Genomic DNA, 14,377 nt, shown 5'->3' on the forward strand with positions numbered 1-14,377 from the left:
ACAAACAGGCCACTTTTCATTCCTGTGTGTGTGCACATTCTTGAGTTTAACACATCTACAGAGGCATATCAAATTCTTCTAATTAAGGAACTTAATACAGTCTTCCACTTCCAATGATGAATATGAGCTGTAACTTTTTAATTTGAAGAGCCCCTGCTGAAGCAAAGTGGATGGGCTGCGTGACAAGAGGCATCTGAAGGCACACTATTCTGAGTTCAAGCTAAGATGAATGGAAGGTACATTTTTTGATAAAATAATAAAGAAATAGGTTTGGAGGCAATGCTAACTTCAGCCAAGTAATGTTGGACATGAGGTTCATTTCATTCATGAACTTGACATTTGCAAATACACATGGATTGGCTTCCTTTGGATGCCAAAGTCAAAACAAATTACCTATGTTTCAATCCGATTGTTTTCCTTGAAACCTTCATGCAAGATGTTAATGCTGGCTTCATTCCTGCCTAGTGAGAAAAGGGGAAAGTAGTTACTGAATACATGTGGACACGTGCATTTGTGTGCAGCTTTTGTGAGTGTCTTGTTTTAATCCAGCTAAACTTATGAAGTTACATACGCATGAATACAGACATTAACCTAGAGCTTATGCTAAACTCACTCCTCAACGGTTCTCATGATCTCCAAGAATTGTTTTAAGTGAACATTTAAGACTTCCTTAACTATGTTTATTTGAAATTTCATGTCAACTCTCCTAAAAGAAAACAGGTAAAGCACAGAGCACTGGTATACTCCTTTTTTTCCTGTTATTTCTTTGACAATTTTTAAAAACAGCAAAGATCAAAGATCTATATTCTCCGTTTTGTTTTCAAATTATTAAATAATGCCAATAAATGCTAGTGTGATTGTGATTAGTCTGAGACATGCTCTATTGAGAGTGTCCTAAATGTTTCAGATCATTTTGAATATGGCATGAAATGATTCCCTGGAATGTAAATCCCACAAAGAATCAAAACCTCAATGTACAGCTCTGTGTCTGTTAAACAGCATATTGATTATTATCTGAAGGAAGAATATGTACAGATTAAATATCTGACATCCCTATAAGCAAACAAGCAGACAAAAAGCTCAGCACAGCAATACTGTGGACTTGTCCTTTGTGATAAGACACATATTTTCTCTAAATTTTCTCTCTCAAACTATAATTTTCCCCACAAGTTAAAGGTGTAGTCAGCAATTCTACTCCTATACACTTTTTTGTCAAATTCTCCTCATGGTCCACCGCCTGTCCATTCTATGTGGTGTTCCTACACACCCACTGGCTCTGTAAATAGGAAACAAACAAAGTGGCTCGGACCAAGTCACACAACAATATACCAGCCAATCAGCAACAGGGGGCGTTTGTGCTGGTGCACAGGGCAAGGGACAGGGGAAGAGAAGAGGAGAGTTGGGGGAAAAGGGGCAGCAGGAGCGAGAGAGGGTAAATCCTGCATGTTAATGGATAGTGCCAATATAAGGATTACCATGGGAGGAGTCTTTGCTGCTACCAGGCAATGTGGTGTTTGGAGTGGGATTCAGAGAGACCGGCAGCAGGCATGGGGTGTCTACCGGTGGCAGTGTGACAGTTGCGTACACTCCACAAGAGCCACAGTTTTTACTCTATTGTGTTTTGGATGCTGGGTTTGTGTGCAAGTTGTTTGTGTAATGTGGTATGTTAAAAGGTTTGTTTTGTTTTAGCTATGAGAGTGAGTATTCACCATCCCTCAGAGGACGCTCTGGATTCCGCCATTGTATTGTTGGCTTGGCAATGCATGTCCATAAATTTGGAGGGTGGCGCTTCTGAAGGAACACTGAAGGTGTATTTGTTTGGCTGTTGAGATCAAATATCAACAGTCTTCCTCCAGCATCACTTACTCTTCCTTTAATGTCCATGAGTCTGAAAATTAACAAGCAGATCCCACTGAAAATCACATTTGTCCTTCTATGAAATCCAGGTGATTTTCGAAGAGTCTGGCATTTCAGATCCCAACTACTAAAGCTTGGGAAGTCTTAGGAACAGAATAAGAGTGGATATTAGGAGTTCAGGGGTTCCTAAATAACTCATGTTTATACTATCAAGATATTGTGTCCAGGTGGGTTCACCAAGAGATAATATAAAAATCACAGCATCAGCGTTGAACAAGAAATTCAGTTGAATCAGATCAGGGCAATTTCCCTGAATATCTGTTACAGTGTCATTGTCAGATTACACAAGCTACAATAGGAGGATGGAATAGATAATGTTTCTTTCCTACATCGTCTATTCAGCCAAACAGATAACTTCCATTAACTTGTCATGCGTTGTGTTTATTTACAGTAATCCTCTGTGAACAGGGTAAACAAACTGGCTATGATTTCAAGCTGTAGGACAGAAATAGTGCCACAACCTGTCCATTTGTAATTATGAGTCTGGCACAATGCCTCATGCTGTTGATCCATCCTCCTGTCACTTGTCCAACCAAAATACTGCGCAGTGGTGCATCTTGACGAACTCCATGTTCTCACGCTAGTGCTTGTTTTTCATTATCTTATCTTTGGCCCATTTGTACCACTGAGTAAACAATCTACTAAATTAAGTGAACTCTAAATATATCATATCAAAATGAATAATTAACTACATAGTAAAGAAATGTGTCAAGTGATTACTTACATGTTATATGCATAAAAGTAAAGTTTGAGCTGGAAACAGTTACCACCATCAGTCATGAAAAAAAAAGTGATTACTCACTTCAATAAATCAACACAGGGTTTTTGCATGCTATGACACAGATCTTGATCAGTTACTATTTTGACAAATTAAGTTGTATTTTGTTGAATTGTATTATATCAAAGGGGTGTCAACTGGCTCAGGTGGTAGAGCACCTCACTTGTAAATCGCTTTGGATGAAAGTGCCCTCCAACCGAGTAAATGTAAACCACTGCACTCGAAAAGTATGGGATTTGCAAGTGTGGATGACAAAAACATGTTTACCCCTGAAGCTGCCCAGTTTTCCCTTGACGGTCAATGCTTTCATTATATACGTGGCTGATAGATGAGAGATCTATTCTTTGAGCTATAAATACATGCCAGCATGTTTGTCTAATTTACCCAGTCAGACTGAGTATCTGGCAAAGGAGTGATATTAAATCAGCAACTGACCCTAATTGAATTAGGCAGTGTTTGGTGTATATGTCAGGTAAGCAGAACATGAACTAACATGTAATTAGTAAGTCTTTACATGGAGGATGGAGATGTTCTATATCTTACTGTGAGCCAATCCCACATACAACATCTTGCTGCTCTACTTACTCCTGTTTGAGTAACGCTACTAAAACTACCTGGCCCAGTTGTTTTAGGTAAATGCTAAGCCTTTTTTAAAGATATATTTGTGACCCATTTTTAAACATTTATGTCTTCAGAAGAAACAAATACACTTAGGGCTGAGTGCACTGTGTAGGAGAGGCTTAACTGAAACTGACAAACACATTTGTGGTTTTGGTCTTTCCATGGAATTTGCTGACAATAAAAATATGTGGTAATGTGGTAATGTGAGTGTCAATAATCGTACATAATACTTTCATGTAGTTTGGGAATTTTGCTGTGTGTCTTATTGTTTGTAAGTATGAGTATGCCATGAGTATTCATTGGAAATGAATCACTCCTCTTCACCAGATCTTCCCTACGTGACTAGTAACCAAAGTAGCTGTAAGGATTTTGAGGTTTATTATTTCCACACTGTGCGTCATGATCATGGGACTGGGTGTAAGAAACAGCAGGATAAGCTCTTTGTCAGTAGTTGCCTATGCAACACTTCTGTCATAAGGAATGTTGGCCTCTCACCCCATTCCACGTGAATTTCTTCTCTGTTATCACCAGACACAAAGATCCCAGAGGGTGTCTGCATTTGGTTACATACTGACATGACAACTCATTCACAATAAAAGCATAGGTAAAATAAATTTACCTCCAACACGGTTTCTAAGAATTTGACTATGGCTTGCACTTGGAGAAACATAAAAATGTTTGGTTTTGTTTATATCAGCTTTGTGAAGCTGTACTTAAGTCAGCAAGATAACATTCTCACCATGAAGTAAGATATCTCTACCAAATTACATGACCATTTATCCAGTAGTTGCAGAGATATGTCACTCAGAACCACAAATTGTAACCTCATGGTGGAGCTAGAGGAAAAGTCTGGGGCTCACAAGGGCCAGGAGGGTTATTTCAGTCAAGACCCAAGCGGCAGACTGACTGATACTGCCATCCACAGAGCCACACCGCTAGTGTGGCTAAAACGCCACTTTGAATGGAATGGTGAGAGATTTATGCATAATAGTACTTTATCATGAAGTCTCATTCACCTGCCTAAATAATCAGTTTGCAATTGTGCAAAATTCTGCAAGAAGGCTACTGACAACCGAGACAAATGTTTCCACCACAACAACTGAGGAGTTCTCAGGCTCACCAGCTCAGTTCTTTCAAAGTTTAAAGAGTTGGTTAAAAAACTTAAGTTTTTCTGGCATCTTGTCTCTGAAAGTTTGTCTGTTTCGTGTTTGTTCTGCCTCCAAGTCCATGTTTTTAAATCTTGCCACAAAACTAATTTTTTCAAGATTCCCCCTGAAAGATGGTCAAAACTTGCTTTTCTGCTTCTTTACCATGAAGCTTAATCATAATCTTTTATCATGAACATTCTTGTTTTGATTAGTTCACCTGAATATATTCTTCATATTTTACTTCAGTCTTTGTTAGAATTGTGTTATTATTTTGTTTGAAATTAAAATGCCAGTCTTCAAGGAGTTAATGATTGCAAAAAGCCATAACAATGTAAACATGTTCAAATTCCTCATCAGTAATTCAGTTGTTTCTTTATTTACCTACACTATACCCATACAGAATGACAAACAGTTGTAGTGTACTGCTACTAAGTATAAATGCATGTTGAAGTAAAAAGCATGACTTCAGATACATGTGGATTTAAGCACACTTTACTCTCCAGCAGGTGGTGCTGTGACCTAAATCAGCTGCTGCAAGACATCAATGCATCTACTTCACAACATACTGCGGTTGTCAGGTCAAAAGCCTGCATTATCAAAATGTCAACTATTTAGGAGCTTACAACAATAACCAGATAAATGTTTCAGAGGGGAATTCTAAGCCTAAAATGAGGCAAAAACGTCTCAAGCTTGCAAACCTCAGATCATCATCAACAGTGACAATTTATATGTAGACAGAATTTTCATGGTTTTACCTGCTTATTTTTTAGGTCAAGTGGTCAAAAAAGAGAAAAGTAGTTGGCACCAGCTGCCAGCGTTATGTTCACTTATTTGCCCATAGAGTGTATAGAGTGCATTATTTAACACTTAACACATGTTTGCATGAAATATGTTTAGAAACTACATATCTAGACTCCAGACTGAAGACTGGTCCAGATACCCCCATAGATTTAGCATAATTGCTCTTCTGTGTTCATTCGTCATAGATACTAACACAGAGTATGCTGGGTAAAAAAAGCCACCCAGTGGCCAGACAAGTCATATGATTCCATCTCTTCATACCTGATTACTGTTTATGTCCAATGTCTAATTTTCACAATTATTTAATCTATTAACACTTCAAACTAAAAGACTTAATCACAGATTTCCACCCAAGAAGGTCAGGTTAACCAACGCAATTTCAAATGATTTTGCTCCATCATTTATTAGCAATTTTGAGGACTTCTGCATTAGTTAACTTAGAGCAGAGTTTGAGACACAGAACAAAGTCACTAAATTACATTTCTGTGAGGACCAGCTTTGCGATACTCGAGGCAAGTAAACCCTGACCGATTTAAAGAGCAGAACTGGACACATTCAGTCCCATAACACCCAGTGCATCCTCTCCTAATCCCCGTTCTTTACTTATCAGGCTTTAACATGAATCACATTCAGACAAAATAAGAAAATGTTTTGTTTAGGTTTGCTACAAGAACAGATCTGTATAATGTGTAACAAATACATATAATACAGCAGATTTCAGCTAAGGATCCAATAAAATATGTACATTTTAAGTTAAAAGTTTACTCTTACACTATTTTCAGTAGACTGTGTGGTTGTAATCCTTGATCTCTAAAGCAGCAGTGGGTTCCCTGAGGTATAGCACAAGAGGTTAAGAATCTCCAATATTTCAGGCTAAAACATGATGCAACTTCCAAGCAGATTTTACTGAGACCACCGAGACTGCTCTGATGAGACCACTGGACGTTGCTCTCAAACTCGCACAGATTGTTTGTCTTTTCTTTTTTTTTTTTCTTGAATCTACTACATAAGGCTCGTAGCAGGTCAAGTGTAGTATATCATCCGTTTCCATCATCTTAAATGGCTCCCAAACTGATAAGTCAGCAACGTGGAGATTTTGTCCTTTTTATATGTAGGTGGAAACATGGAAGCTTGCCTTTCCTTTTGAACAATGCAGCACTGTGACTTATGTTAACCCATCAACTGAAAATCTGAACACACAGATACTGTTTTAATGCTCAGTACAAAATAAGGTCATAGAGGATAGTGGGCTGACTCATCTTTTCCTGCTCCAGACTTCTGTGCCTTTAAATTTAGGAGTTTCTGGACGGGTGATAGTAGGACTTGTAAAGCACTCAGATTTGTTCCTGCTACAGAAAACTTGGCCAGCCCTGAGGACACTAAGAAACTGGAAGACCCACTGGCTCTAAATGAGATCACTGAGCCACATGTTTGATTTTGATGGCCTTTTGGTATCATCAGAGACACCATGAGATCATTAAATTGACTGTGGAAGGGTGATTTAATTTACAGGTCCCTCACATACAGACCTTCAGGAGTGTACTTTTGCAAGAACTCCAGCCCGACAGCTCTATTTTGTAGTAGCTATGAACAACATATTTTAAAAGCTCTAACCTTCCTAATGGGAACTTTGGTCAGTTGGTCACAGTCTTGTGGGACTATGTTAACTTTTAATTTAAATAATTACTTCTGTTAAGCAGCAGAAGCATAAATAGTGAACCAATTTGCATTTTGGTGTGGATTGGGTTAAAGGGGCAGATTCAGGTATTTGTTCACTTCCTTAACATTTTTCACCTTAGCAGAGGTATGCTCTCTACAGAGTTCCATTCTAGTTTATTTAGTTTTTAGAGAACTGGCAGTAGCATTTCTGGGAAGGATGGGAGTTCCATCCAGGTCATTCAAGACATCAGCCATTGAAAAAAACAGTCATAAATCGCCTGAATGGAAAATAACAAAATTTCATCTACCTGATAAAGATAAGTCATTTAGCCCTAGGCAATGGAAGAGAGAACTGAATTCTTCTTGATGCACTCAGAATGGCTGTCGATCTTTCTGGCAAAATACTCCTGAAAATTTACTACCAAAAATACTGCATTATCAACATTAGTATAAAACATAAGCAGTGTACAGTGTTAGTATATTGTATTGAACTGGGGGAGTTAGTAACAGAGAGGAAAAAGGAGATGCTGCAATGAACCAAATCATACACACAGGACAAATAAATCAAAAATATATAATCATAAATTGAAAATACAACCACCAAATCTAATTCAGCCTGGTCATCAAATCCTCAAGATACCACTCATTGAAACAGGAAGAGTGTCCCTTTCACTTGCTGCATCATTTACAAACATGTTTGCATGTGCACTACAAAAATAGATTGGATTTAATTCCTGGAATCAATTCTATGTTTAGTGCCATGAGTCAGTCTATAGAGACAAGTCACATAACTTCTGTCATTAAAACCTTCAATTTATGCCGGTCAGGAAGTGCATATATATCTTGTTATGCCATTAGCAATGAAAGAATTACACCAATATAACTGTTTAGTTTGAGTTTCTTAAAGTTATTATAAGTGGTGGTAAAAAATTTTTTACACATTTTATGTTATGTTCATTCTGGTCTTAATTTTATGTAACCAAGAAAGTGAGAGCTGTTTTTCATTGACGACATTCTCCTTCGATGAATTAACTCACACATGTGTGTTCAATGTGGCGCTTTTATGTACGTGCAGAGGGGATGATAATGAATAGAGAGGAGGCCATACAGGACTACCAGCAGGACCCTGATATCCTTTAATGGCTCTAATCAAATGCACTGTTTTTTTAATGGGGCCTTGAGGGCCTAAAGGACCACTAGACATGAAAATGAAGTGGGATAAAAAAGGTAGCAGGGGATGGTTTGGCTTTCACAGTCCTGGGTCACTCAGTCCATGTTCTGGAACATTAGATCAGAAACATATGCTGTCATGTTTTCGTCATGTTCAGTCAATGAACATGAACCTATGGCTTTAACTTCTGGAATCACTGGGAGTTACAGGAGCTAAACATGACAGGAAGCTCAGCGGTGGGCTTGGTGCTTCTGTACGTCAGGATCACTCAGCCCTACCATAGGGAGGTGAAGTAATGTGCACCACTGCATCTGGCTACACTTGGCATCCTCTGTCTTACTTTAAGATAATGATAAGAGTGGTAAATATTATTACAGCACTGAATTGCTCGCTTGTCATGTCAATGTAATTTCACTGCCAAACTTGAGATTTGGAGACATCTCCATGATATTTTTGTCAGTAGATTTGCAACTTGTCTCACTTCATGTCTTTTTTAGAGTGTGTGTTTTGATTGTCACAATTACTTTCAAGCTACAAACCAGCACGCAGCATGAACAAGCAACACCTTCATCTGTGTGACCAAGAATTGAACAGTCTGGAAGGCTAGCCTGATTGAGAACATTTGATCTGCTGCAAGAAGCATAGGGTGCGATATGTTCGTGGCACTTTGAATAGAGTTGCTCCGGTAACGTGATCACTGCAAACACATAGATAAACAAAGCAGTAAACACATGAGTTTACAACTGTCTCAAATGACTCTGTGTATTCCTGGCATGTTTATTCATACCAGAATGAGGTCAGACGCATTCACATGCACTAACACGCTTGTGCATACAACTGCAAATGACCATGTGCACACAGCACAAACAGAAACAATCTGGTAATAATAGGCGAACATGCTGTAACATGTCTGAATTATTATACTCAGCAAATACGTCATTTATTTATTCCATTGTTTTCCCTTTATTCCCTGAAAGTCTCTTTTTTTTTCACACAGATATCGTACTCAATCAGTGGTGACAGGATAGATGTGCATACAGAAGCCACAGTTCAAATGTATGATTCACTGCCTCCTCAAAGAATGAGAGAAATGTTTTCAAATAGGATGCTGGCAACACTGAACAACATTAAATGAGAAAATGTTCAAATAAAAAAAAAATTAAAGTTAAAGTTAAAGTTAAAGAAAAAAGGAGGGAGACATAATACACAGAAACAGCCTGACATAACCATTAAGGTTCTAACACATTTTAAGTTTATAAGACGACGTCAAGCGGAAGGAAAATTGATAGTTTAGAACTGCATACCAGGAAAAAAGTATTGTTTATGTCTCTCTCTGTTACTCTAAGTGCTATTTAAAGTAAATTTGTGAGAAACTACAGAATGGCCTAGTTTGACACTATGAAGAGTAAACATTACCTTGCGGTGTAAATGGCTGTTGACAAACAGAAGTATCGCTAATAAAACTAACCAGCGGTAACAAATTGATGATTGATGAAGAGGTGACAAATGAAAAAGAGCCATGTAAGTTACAGATTTCAACACGGCTTGACAAGATATTTACGATCAACACATTTAACACTGCACTAAGAACACAATGTAAATATATTCATAAGTCAGTACAAAACAGTAAAAAAAAAAAAAGTTAAAAAAAAGAATTACCTCATAATGCAATATTTCTCTATAATTTATTCTCTGTTTTCTAGAGGTTATTTTTCACAGGTCTGTTTCCTGTTGCTTCAGTAGTATTGCTCATTTCAATCAATGCATGCTGCACAAAAAGCAGATACAGCACGTCAGGACAGATAAATACACATATGCACAGACACATGCAAATTAGCCCACTGACTGCTGCTGATTGAGGAGGGGTCGAGTAAGGGATTTTAAAAACATGGCAAAGTTCAACAGAGTTTAGCAGAGCACTCTCTTCAGAGAGCAACTAAATTAATTCACCGTCACACTGTGTATCAAGAGCCTGGTGAAGTCTGGAGAACAAAAAGCAAAAGACACTGACAGCTGAAGACAGTGTCAAATTCAAACAAAGCCAAACAGTTTGCCAGGGCTGTATTGAACATGAATAGAGTGGAAATAAATTACTCTTGTCATTCTCACTCCAGTTTTTTCTAAACTTTTTTTTTGTGTATATTCATAAGGCCAAAATCCAGCCATCTGGTTTTGGTTTGTTGTAGTCTTGAAAACTAAAATATTCAATACTCACTGGCCCTCAAATACTCACATTACAGTCATTACAAAGAGATGATCCAGCTGATCTCAGAGCTTGGAAAACAAAGATCCATCAAAAACTCATCAAGCAGCCCGTTAAGAATCTCCAACATTTTTTCGCTGTCATGAGCATCCTTCGTGTACCCAAAACTCTTTTCACTATCGCCATGATTTACATGCTCACCGACACCGATGATAGTCCGTGAGCACGTTCATAAATCAGCAATGACTAGGTAAGTGCCAAGCAGCCAACTGGCTTTTGAAGGTCCAATAACGTTTCTGGATAAAAATATCACCAAATTCCAAACTCTAACTATGTCTAGGCAGAAAGCCCTCAGTCAGACATAAACTTAAGTGTATTCACACACTGCATGACTGCTGTGCCATAGCCACAAATCCATGATTTGTGAGTCTGTGATGAAAAAGTAAGACCTTCAGTGAATAAAAAAGGAAAAAGGTTAAGTCATAAACATGGAAACCATGTGATACACTGTAATCTTGCAGTGATGTATTTATCAATGAAGGAGTGTGTAGATAAAAACTGGAATTACTGGCTGATCAATAGATGATTCAATCAATCAATCAAGTGTTCACCACAGTGTAGTGAAACCCTTGTGAGAAGGTTCGTTGGGAAACAGGAATGTGTTTGACACTTAAGTGTCAACTTTACTTGAACATCTCTGGCCTACATGGCTGCTCAAAGACACGCAAAGACGTAACAGTGCGTGCATGCACATGCTGGACACACATATCACTTCAATATATAGCAATGGATATCTTTACATGTATGTACACATAAGCACACATGCCTATGTATAAGTATGCACACACATATTCACGTTCACAAAAGGAATAAGAATGTGTTAACTGTGACAAACTAAGAATGCCAGGTCACATTTCTTAAAGCTCCAGGAGGTTTCACAGCACCTTCATGCACAAACACCGTCAAAGGCTTAGGGTGGCAAGAAGTTGAGAAATGTCAAGTGAAATTTTTAATGTGATTTCCTAAAGGCATAACCTTTGATTCAAAAGTAAACTATTTTATAGCCCCACCAATGAAAGTCCACTGGACACCTATAAATTTAGGTTATTACAGCAACAGCAATTCCAGTTGGTCAATTAAGAATTTGTACAATTTTATTCATAACTAGGACATGATTTTCAAACTAATACCTTCTCGCAAATTGTTTACAGCAACCCAGTTTGTAAGAAAGATCATGGTGATCATCATGGCATCTGAAGCCAAGGGGGAGCAGGGGCTTAAGCTCTATAACAAAAAAAAAAAACAAAATGTCTTACAGATAGAGGTTCAACTGGCAGGCTGTCCAGGAGTAAGAGCTGCTTGCAAATAACCAAAAGACATACATAGTTTGCTGTTCCAGTTTAGTTGCAGCTGGGGATTGCAGGGAAATTTAAATCTGATTTAAAGCCTGGCAGGGTAACAAACAAAACAGAAGTATGTGTTTAAAAAACATTTAACTTTGTTTCGTGGCATCAGCTGTTGTGAAATAAATTCTTAATCATTATCTGATACAAGAATGCAAATGACAATGAGGGATCTGTAATGGAAAAGTAATACAATTAATTTTGTTTGTCAAGAAATAATTTGGCTCATGTTTTTGAAATGAGCACTAAGTAAAGAATTATCCTTTCAGTTGCTGTAGAGGTACCTTTCATCAAGCCATTGAACTAAAACTGCTCCAGAAACCAAATTCCAGAGACCTGTTTAATGTCGTAAGACTTATCATCTTAACTTCAGCCAGTTTATCCCAGTTCATCAGCATAAAGTGCATTAACTTGTGTTGTAAGGGACGTTTTACGAAACCAATCTGGTAGATGGCAAGATGGAAAAAAGCAAGTACCAAACATTTCTTTGACTGAGCCAGTTATATTCTGAACTGCCACAGTGTGATCCTAAAGGGCAAGAGATCATCAGACATCACGACAGGCAGCTGTTGACATGTGTGACTAATGTCAAATTGATCAGATGAGTCAAGAGGACTGGGCTCCTTTTCATCAGTATTGTTGAGAGTCTATGAAACTCGAGTCAGAGGCTTTCCAGGAGTGAGGTCACAGAACTGAATTCCAGGAACAAGATTGTTCTAAAACACACAACACACAAACACATGCACACTACAGCTACAACACACAGAAACTGTATTTCATTCCCCTACGAGCAAAATTACTTTTTTGTGCATTCACAGTGTAATCAAGAGTCATTACCTCACATGAGGACCTGCATCGACACACAGCTACAACCACAAACATGAAACAGAGAAATCTAGCTGTGTGGAAGAGGAGTTAGAGAGGCAGCCTAAAACTATAGGTTAAAGCTGAAAACAGACCTTAAGCATAGGGAAAAGACACACACCCCACATATAACACAAGAAGATTTTTTCAATCTTGACAGTGAGAGTGGAGCACATATTGAAAAGCTCAATAAAAAAAGAAAACAACAACAAACACACAAAACGACAGGTAGGCTATTATAAGAGTCTCTTTGTGGGCAACTCCTGAAATCTACCAAAACAGAAACAGCCATTTCTACAGTTTTCTCATAGACAGACAAAAAAAGCTAAATTTGGATGATATGGTGAATGGATAGCTCCCAGCAAGTCTGGAATGGATGCCTGAACAGTTGAGAAACCAAACTGTAAAAGCCAGAGCTAATCCCACTGGCCATTTCTGCTATATGGACGGTCAATGTCTCCTTGGCTTACATTTTGCAATTCTTCTATCTTTCTCAACCTAGACAAATGGGGCTTACACAACAATAAATCTTTTCTGCCTCTGTTCATGTGTTGCATGTATAAAGACACTCTGATTTTCATTTTTCTCTATCCAAACTGTTAAGGAGGTGCGGTCTGTTTGTTTACCACTCTCTAAAACATGCTGCTGGAGCCAGAGCACCTGCAAACAGATGTCTAGAAGCACAAGCTTCACAGATGCTGCAGTTTAGATAGACTAGTCTACCACTATAAACTAAACTTAAATGACGTGCATGGGAATTACTCTGTAAATTGCATATACACATATGTATCTAATCTAAAACACTGATAAATCCTACTTTAACACACAAAATAGAAGAACATTAAATGTGCTGAATTACTAAGAGAATTCAATGCACGAGGAAAAACATGTCAAGGATGTTGAGAGAGCGTCTCGTGTAAGGCGATATATTTTCCAAACCACACTATTCCTGTCATTCACCTCCCACAGAGGCGGGCCCCCAGTCATAACCAAGCAGCGAGTGCGAGGAGCTAAGGCCAATGCTGAATGTGTCTACAAATTCCTCAGAGACTACCAGCTAGCTGTGACTTTTAACAGCCTAACTGTCCCTCCACACTGTAGAGTGAAGAAGCGAGCAATAATATTTTATCAGCCTGAGAGGACATAAACTGTGTATGCGAACACAGGGGATTTCTTTTGGTGAAACAACATACAGCAACATACAGAAGTCATTTAAAACTCCACCAGAGATCCCAGTTTAACCTCCAGAACATTTTGAGTATTGTAGCTCTAAGAATAATACAGCTGACCCTGTAATGCTCCGTCATCTGGAGTAAATTAAAGCCAAAGGGAAACAGTTTCCTTGGCCAGGAAAAGGATGGACCAGACTCAACTTTTTGATCAGCAGAATCGCAAACAAACAAATCATATTGAACTGGCCACATAGCTATGCACGTGCAAACACACATATACAAAACCTGTTGCAATTTGTGGTCTTCGTCCCATCATCTCCTCTTCTCAACCCTCTAAGCCTCTTATCACTGCAATTTGCCATCTCTAAAAAGAGGCTTAGCTCTTCAGTTATAATGATGACTTGGATCAAGACATAATTAACTCTACTATGTGCTTTCCTAGAAGAAAAATTCTGATTTGTTAGCAGATTAAATCCACTTTGATTGGCCTTTAGAAATGGGCATGGAATCCTACATAATTGAATTACGTCTTGTTTGTATCAAGATTACTTGTAAGTGATGAAAATAGAGCCTCACTCACATCAGTAGTCATGAAAGTTGGTAAGTAAATCTTGTGGGTGGCCTGGGAGAAGCCAGGCCT

Source organism: Toxotes jaculatrix, chromosome 9, assembly GCF_017976425.1.
Source record: "Toxotes jaculatrix isolate fToxJac2 chromosome 9, fToxJac2.pri, whole genome shotgun sequence".
Lineage (NCBI taxonomy): Eukaryota > Metazoa > Chordata > Actinopteri > Toxotidae > Toxotes > Toxotes jaculatrix.